Source organism: Penaeus chinensis, chromosome 36, assembly GCF_019202785.1.
Source record: "Penaeus chinensis breed Huanghai No. 1 chromosome 36, ASM1920278v2, whole genome shotgun sequence".
Classification (NCBI taxonomy): domain Eukaryota; kingdom Metazoa; phylum Arthropoda; class Malacostraca; order Decapoda; family Penaeidae; genus Penaeus; species Penaeus chinensis.
The window spans coordinates 3,257,027-3,266,437 of record NC_061854.1 but is presented as its reverse complement, the minus strand read 5'-3'; positions in this window follow the sequence as shown (position 1 = coordinate 3,266,437).

Here is a 9,411-nt window from a genome sequence, read left to right as displayed (position 1 = left end):
CTTTCTCATTCTCCTATTCATATTATTACAAATATGCACTGTGTGTGTGTGTGTATGTGTGTGTGTGTGTGTGTGTGTGTGTGTGTTGTGTGTGTGTGTTTGTGTGTGTGTGTGTGTGTGTGTGTGTTTGTGTGTGTGTGTTTGTGTGTGTGTGTGTGTGTGTGTGTGTGTGTGTGTGTGTGTGTAGGTGCGTGCGTGGGCGTGCGTGTGTGTATGTTATTATCATTATCTTTTGATATCATCACTGGTAATAGTTATCATCAACATCATCATTATCATCATTTATATAGTTCTTTTATCATCTCTTTCATTATTGTTACGCTTATTGTTGAAATTATTGGTTGCAGCACCATATTATTAGTGTTGTTATTTTTATTGCTTTTTTATTATTATCTAAATTAATGTCGTTCATTAGGCATATCATTATTATCTTGGTCAATAGTTGTAACAGTAGAATTAGTAATAATTGTAAGAGTAGAAGTAGAAATGGAGGAGGTGGTGATGGTGCTATTATTATTATCATATTATTATTATTATTATTATTATTAGTAGTAGTAGTAGTAGTAGTAGTAGTAGTAGTAGTAGTAGTAGTAGTAGTAGTAGTAGTAGTAGTAGTAGTAGTAACAGCTGTGGTAGTAGTGATGGTGGTGCTAGTACTATCGTAGTGATTTACTAGTAATAATCATAACTGGTGGTTCGCTAAATCACCGAACCACCACTTTAAAAAGAAAAAAAAGAAAAAAAAAAGCAGTCCTTGGGCATAAGAGCGAATTTCCCGTGGCGGGCGAAGCGCTGTCCCTGCATCGCCAGCACAGACCGCCCGGCGCTCGTGAGAAAAAAATATCTGCTGTACATCGACCACCATAAGTTAAGTACCACTGTAATATACAGACCTTAATTCTATTGGCACAAGGACAGGTAAGGTGTTGTTTATAATCATATGCGACTTCCATTTCTTGAAATTTACTGAATAAATCCACGTTGTTTTGCCCTGTGTGTTGTCCTGACCTCGCCACTTGCTACTGCCTAATGTTTATTACAGAGTTGATAATTGATGTTTACTATATGAATAAATGCAAATAAAATAAATACTTAAATGTAATTCCTAAATCTATATACGTCTTAAGCGGTGGTTGAGAGGTGTGACTGGATTAAACAAATGACGCTAGGCATTACTATGAACAATGAAAGGCCTTAAGTAACATAATGGGAGATACCCTACAGTACTGGACGCCACACCACAAGTCTAGTAGAAGTTGTAGTAGTAGCAGAAGTAATGGTGGTGGTGATATAAGTATATTAGTAGTCTTATCACTATCATTTATATTAGTAGTATAATAAATGCATAAATATGAGTATCACCATATTTCTTATTACACCCTTGCTTTGCTCGCCTGCTCGCTCTCGCTCTCGCTTGCTCTCTCTCTCTCTCTCTCTCTCTCTCTCTCTCTCTCTCTCTCTCTCTCTCTCTCTCTCTCTCTCTCTCTCTCTCTCTCTCTCTCTCTCTCTCTCCTTTTTCTTTCTCTCCCTCTCTTACTCTCTTACTCCCTTACTCCCTTACTCCCTCTCCCCCCCTTCTCTCTCTCTCTCTCTCTCTCTCTCTCTCTCTCTCTCTCTCTCTCTCTCTCTCTCTCTCTCTCTCTCTCTCTCTCTCTCTCTCTCTCTCTCCTTTTTCTTTCTCTCCCTCTCTTACTCTCTTACTCCCTTACTCCCTCTTCCCCCCTTCTCTCTCTCTCTCTCTCTCTCTCTCTCTCTCTCTCTCTCTCTCTCTCTCTCTCCTCCCCCCTCCCCCCTCCTTTTTCTTTCTCTCCCTCTCTTACTCTCTTACTCCCTTACTCCCTCTCCCCCCCTTATCTCTCTCTCTCTCTCTCTCTCTCTCTCTCTCTCTCTCTCTCTCTCTCTCTCCTCATCCCCCCTTTTTCTTTCTCTCCCTCTCTTACTCCCTCTCCCCCTCTCCCTCCCTTCTTCTCTCTTGCTACCTTTATATCCATCCTTATACATACCCTTAGCCTACGCTGTTAACAACAATACTAACAACATCCTTTCTCAAAGTACTTAAAAGACATAAAATATCGCGGACCTAAATGACCATCGTGTTTATCCATTGAATATGTGATTTGAGATATCAGATATAGTTAGATATATAATTATTTGTATAATCTCGATATTACTATCAATACCAGACGTAAAACTAAAATTCCGTTCTTTTACTTTGGATAACGAAGACTTACATACTACATACAACCGTCGGAACACTCTAGGGCAAAAAGACATTATATTTTTAGTGTAAGTGATGCTAAGTGATATTTATATTTCTTAAATACCTTGTCCCTTCGCCATATTTCCCAATAACATTAAAAAAAAAAAAGCAGACGTGAATGACCTGTGATGTCTTGTCGACTTCCTCACCGCCCTCGGCCAACTGAACAGCTGGAGAGAAAAAAAATAGAAGAATGGTTAAAGGATATGGAAGATTTTCCATTTCTTGTGAATCAATGGAAGCATTTTTTAGCATGATGTATAGTGTTATTTGTCCAATTCTTCTAATATTTGGTTTATTTTTAAGGAATAAGAGTCTAGGATTTGTCATTACTTAAAAAAAAAAACAAAATTTGATATAATGCAAAAAACCCAATGAATTTCGTTAACCAAGAGTTATAAGTAGCTAGGTAATTAAACTTCCTTTTTAAATCATCTTTGGAAGTAAAAATATCAAACAGACAACAGCGAAAATAAACCTCTAGAGAAACGGAAGCAATTAAATAGAGAAAGAACTTACCCGCGAAGATTAACAGCAGGTAAAGAAGTTGTCTCCACCTCATGCTGCCGCTTACTGGAAGAAATGGATGTGGCGATCAGTTTATGTCCTCGTATTTATGAAGGGTATTTTAAGAGTATGTGTGTGTATGAATAGATGATTATGAGTATTATATATACATATGTTTTTTTTTTTTTTTTTTTTTTTGTGTGTGTGTGTGTGTGTGTGTGTGTGTGTGTGTGTGTGTGTGTGTGTGTGTGTGTGTGTGTGTGTGTGTGTGTGTGTGTGAAATGTCGTTCTTGTTTAGTTTTCTGTACACGTAGAACAACGTGCCGCTTGGCCTCGTTTGGACGATGGTGTCCTCTTCCGGGGTGAATTGTATAGTGAGGTGCCCGGTATCAGATGTCCTGTAAGTCCCTCCTCATCGGCAAGGTCTACATAAGTAAGGTCTCGTCACTGAGCTACTCAAATTCGTCCGTTTCGCTCATGACGTCACTTGGAGTAAAACCTGGGAGTTCGAACTTGGGTACCACGACGACCGGTTTGTCCACATAAAGCAACCATAGGACATTGTTTCCTGTGATGTTCCGATAAAGGTCTGCCTCGAGGGTCAACAAGAAGAGCTGGACAAGGAATGCTGAAGTGGTTCATCTTCCGAATTTGTTTATATTCCTTTTCTCAGAAATTCGAATGGGCCAAACTTCACACACTGAGGCGGACGAGGACGACGTAGCCATCCCTCGGTAGCTGAAAAAGGATTTTAATCCCTTCCAACTATGAATTAACACGTTGGTAAAAAAAAAAAGAAAAAAAAAAAGAAAAGTCTTGGCGTCGTAGTTATCAAGGCTTTGAATATCGTTCTTATATTACTGTGTTTGGTCTCGTTGATAATGTTTCATAGGGTTGGATTCTTCATGTGCGGAGCAAAAACTTCAAATTCTCCAAACTTCTGAGGATTTCTCCTGCTGGTGCTCTCTCTCTCTCTCTCTCTCTCTCTCTCTCTCTCTCTCTCTCTCTCTCTCTCTCTCTCTCTCTCTCTCTCTCTCTCTCTCTCTCTCTCTCTCTCTCATTCTCTCTCTCTCTCTCTCATTCTCTCTCTCTCTCTCTCTCTCATTCTCTCTCTATTTCTCTCATTCTCTCTCTCCAAACTTCTGAGGATTTCTCCTGCTGCTGCTGCTGCTCTCTCTCTCTCTCTCTCTCTCTCTCTCTCTCTCTCTCTCTCTCTCTCTCTCTCTCTCTCTCTCTCTCTCTCTCTCTCTCTCTCTCTCTCTCTCTCTCTCTCTCTCTCTCTCGTTCTCTCTCTCTCGTTCTCTCTCTCTCATTCTCTCGTTCTCTCTCTCATTCTCTCTCTCTCTCTCTCTCTCTCATTCTCTCTCTCTCTCTCATTCTCTCTCTCTCTCTCTCTCTCTCTCTCTCTCTCTCTCTCTCTCTCTCTCTCTCTCTCTCTCTCTCTCTCTCTCTCTCTCTCTCTCTCTTCCTTTCAGTAGAGGAATATAAGGGTAAAGACCGCCAACGCATACACCCCGCCATGATTAAGAAAGAGTTCTTTAAAGAGAATTCTTTGCCAGGGATGTATAAGTAGGAGAAACAGGACGTGCAGAGACGAATCGGCCAACCGACGCCATGCCAAGAGGAGCCACCGAGAGCCACCTTCTTGAGCCTCCTTCAGGAAACGAGGAAAATAGACACTTCACCCATTCTCTTGTTCACCGAGCCCTGGAGAAGCAATTAAATGTGTTCTTCGGGTGTTTATCTGACCTTCTCTTATCATTTATGTATTACTCTGCTTTGTTGTTTCCTCTCTCTCTCTCTCTCTCTCTCTCTCTCTCTCTCTCTCTCTCTCTCTCTCTCTCTCTCTCTCTCTCTCTCTCTCTCTCTCTCTCTCTGTCTCTCTCTCTCTCTCTCTCTCTCTCTCTCTCTCTCTCTCTCTCTCTCTCTCTCTCTCTCTCTCTCTCTCTCTCTCTCTCTCTCTCACACACTCTCTCACACATACACACACACACACACACACACACACACACATACACATATTTATGTGTGTGTGTGTGTATATATGTATATATATATATATATGTGTGTGTGTGTGTGTGTGTGTGTATATATATATACACATATACACATACACATATACACATGGTGCTCTGTCCTACGACAGGTCCTTTATGGCATTTCGGGACTGAAGGCTATTTCTTGAGATGCCTGCCATAAAAATACAAGGGAAAGATCAGTCAGGATGGTTTCCCGTTGCCTTCCCTGAAAGTATTTTTATTGAGACACTGACTCTAGAAGGGTTGCCAGCCAAGGCTAAAGAGTCCCCTCTACCCTTATTTATATTTATCCCATAGATGAGACCCTGACAGATGTTCCATTCTGGGTCGAAGTAGACCTGGGAGCAATAGTGGTAAGAGGAGGCTCCACACTCCTCAGGAGCAGAACCCACTACCGGATACAGATTATACTCATACCCAGGAGAAAGATATATATATCACACATACTTACACACACGCACACACGCACACACGCACACACACATACACATACACACACGCACACGCACACACATACATACATACACACACACACACACACACACACACACACACACACACACACACACACACACACACTCATATATATATATATAATTATATATATAATATATATACATATACATATGCTTATGCATATGCATATGCATTTATATGCATACATTTTTGAACAACATTCGCTCTCTGTTCTGTCCTCTTATGTGGCATTCGTATTCTCTCGTTTTACGCTACACATCTTTTGCTACAATGTATCTCTTCGTATCATGTATCTCGTATCGTGACGCCGCTGTGCATTTACAATCCTTTTATTTGCGTAACGATGTAATTTGTATTATATTCCCGTAATTTTAGCGATATTACCGGAATTAGGGTGGTGGTGCCCGCAAAATGTGTAAAAATGCGAAGATTGTACAGCGTGAGCGAGGCTAGATCACCCGTTGTTGTGTTTTTGAATAATTTTGTTGTTATCATTGTTATTACTATGATTAGTAGTAGTAGCTGTTGTTGTATTGTTGTTGTTACTGTTGTTATAATAATAATAATGATGATAATAATTACTATTACTATTATTACTACTACTATATTATTATTATTATTATTATTATTATTATAATTCTCATTATCATTATCATTATCATAATTATTATTATCATTATTGTTATTGCTGTTACTATTTTATTGTTGATATGCTTATTATTATTGTAATTAGGAACTTTTCTAGTCGATACTCACTTACTAACCAGTATTTATAAATTCATTTGGGTTACTACAAGACCATATAAAAAATAATTATTATTACAGCTAGTAGAGAAGCATTACGGAAGTTATTCTTAAAAGTATACTGATGCCAATGCAAGTAAGATATTAGAGGAAAAAGGAAAGGTCACTGTAAAGATAATCAAGATTTATTAACTGATTTGAATCGATTGTAGGATAGCTTTGCAAAATTTACGAATAATCGAGGCTAAGGTTAGGTTAGGTGAAGGGGGAAATAGATATTTACTTTTATCTTACTGAAGAACATACTGAAATGCAATTATTAGTATCACTTTTATGTTATTTTTTTCTTTACTTTTTACACGTGACATATTGCACTTCACCTGTTTGAAAAGATAAGTAAATTCATAATAGATGTTAACAGTCAGGAAGCCTCATTCGAATGGTAGAAAGATGAAGGCAATATTACATGACTTTTGAAGTAATAAAAACGAAAGGTTTTTACAAGTACTTTAAAATGGAAAAAAAAAAAATTGTCTTACCTGGATCTGAGTACTAGATGACTGAGAGCTATTTGTTTTATACCAGCTGTTCCTTCTGAGTCACAGATGGACCGCGGTGTCCTTATTCAAAAACTCGATTCAAGTCTTCATCACATATAACAGTTTTCCATTGCAAAAATAACAAACTATTTAGCGAGATCGTAAGGTTCGCCAGCCGCCCGCAGGTCATCCAAGTGTCATGCAACCAGCTGTTGTCACCAACTTCATCACATCACCGTGAGAGAGGTTTCCCGCAACGTGCCATCTGATTGCCTTCTTGGTAGATACACATACACACACTCTCTCCTCCTCTTTCTCTTTCAGTCTCTCTCTTTCACTCCCGGAGCTGTTGAGGTCACACGAGCCGCGTTTCCGAACTATTCCCGCCCATCGCTGCACGCCCGTCTTATATGTACACGCGCGCGGGGTCATCCACGCCCACCGCGGTCGTCATGCCCATCCAGGTCACCACGCCCATAGTTAAGGGCGTTGCGATTTTGAAATTGTCTTTTACTTTTTTTTTTTATATATCTTTCAGCTGTCTCATGTATGATTCCGTTATTTTCACTCTGTTCCCATTCACAACTTTGATCATAAGTGTGTGATACGCCGTAGTTTTTTTCTTCCATTCATAATTTCATAATAGATGCAATATATTTTGGTTTCATGAGCTACAGGGGGATTGTTCACCGCGACACATCAAGGTGCGTAAACAGGTTAGGTGTTTGTGAATAATATATGTCTACCATGCGTACGATTTGATTTTGTTTAAAGGGTTTACGCAATGAAGAATTAACGTGATTTGCAAAAAAAAATATATATATATATATAATACTCGAAACACAAGACAAATGCACATTCTGATGTCAATTTTCAATTAAACTTTCTTTTTGCATTGTTACATCTCACAGCAAGTTCGAATCTCTTTGCAATACACGCTTAAATATCCCTGATTCTCTAGGTTGCAATGCCAACTCCATTTCCGCTTGCAAGACTTTTAAAAGCAGAAAAAAAAAAATCGAGTCGCACAGACCTTCCGCCCGAGGTACAGATTTCTTGCCATTTCGTAACCGCCGCCATGTTGACAGCCGCTGCGCCCCATACAATTAACTTAATCTCGAGTAATAGTGATGACTCCCTGCTTACTTATGCAACGCGGTGCAATTATGCATCAGCTTCTTGCCCTCAAGGTAATCCGATCTTTAGTGGGCTGCTGTGAACGAGCAATGTAACCACAACGAGCACTTTTACACCCTCGTCACGGCAGCTTCTATAATGGTAGATAAACGCGCGCGCACGTACACGAGGAGGCGCATATAGGCTGGTATTTATGCTTTCACAGTGCACTCTTACAAGAAAGGGTTAGTGTGCACACAGAATAGCACACGCGCCACCGAAAACAGTATTTTGAAAGCTCTAAATGAAAATATATACATACACATGTACATGCATGCACGCATGCGCGCGCGTGCACACACACACACATATATGTATGTGTATGATGTGTATATGTATATATACACAAACACACACACATATATGTATGTGTATATATATATATATATATATATACGCATAGATACATATATGTACATAAATATACATCCATATATATATACATATACACACATATATACATACATATATATACATACACATACAGACATATGCATATACATTCATATATGCATGTGCATCTATGTATGTATTATATGTGTGTAATATATACATATATATATGTATATAGGTATGTGTGGGTGGGTGTATAGACATACATATACATATATATTTATATATACCTACACATATGAAGGCAAATGCGTATACATATATACATGTGTATGTGTATGTATATATACACATTCATATATATACATATATATGATATGTATCTACAACATATATATGTATATATATTTATGTATATATAAAATATGTGTGTGTGTAAAATATACATATATATATGCATATATAAATATATGTGTATATATAATATATATATGTATATAGTATATATATATATATATACATACTGTGTGTTTGTGTGTGTGTGTATAATATACATATATATGTATATAATTATATGTATAAAAATATATGTGTGTGTATATATATATGTGTGTATATATATTTGTGTATATATATACATACATACACACACACACACACACACACACACACACACACATATATATGCATATATATGTGTGTGTGTGTAACTGTATATAAATGTGTGTATATATATACATATATATATATTCAGACGTGTATATATATACATATACATACAGACATATGTGTGTGTATACACACACACACATATATATATTTATATATATGTATATATGAATGTGTATGTGTGTGTGTATACACATGTAGATATACATATAAATATATATGTGGGAAAGCGGAAAAAACCGCCACAATAAGAAATTAGACAAAATAGTAATGTTTCGAACACTTCACGAGTTCCTTTTCATGTATATATATATATATATATATATATATATATATAAAGGCCACCATCAGTCATTGTTGACTATGACATTATTGTCTCTAGTTAATGCCTGGGTGAAATAATGTGAGGAGCAAGCTATTGCCTATGCAGCAGGCTCCCTCTCCCCACGCAGCTGATGGACTGAAAGGAACGGCTATGGGAGTTCACCCTATACAAAACAATCCACTGCCTTGTGGCATCTATAAGATAAAAAGGCTTTGGGAGTCAACCCTGAGGAAAAATCCGGAGTCCCTGAGGCAGGTCGCTGTCACTTGCGACCTCGTTCTGGCAACTCCTGCGACGCCGCTAGTGCCAATTCGTATCGGTCTTTGCTGTTCCTTTGGGTCC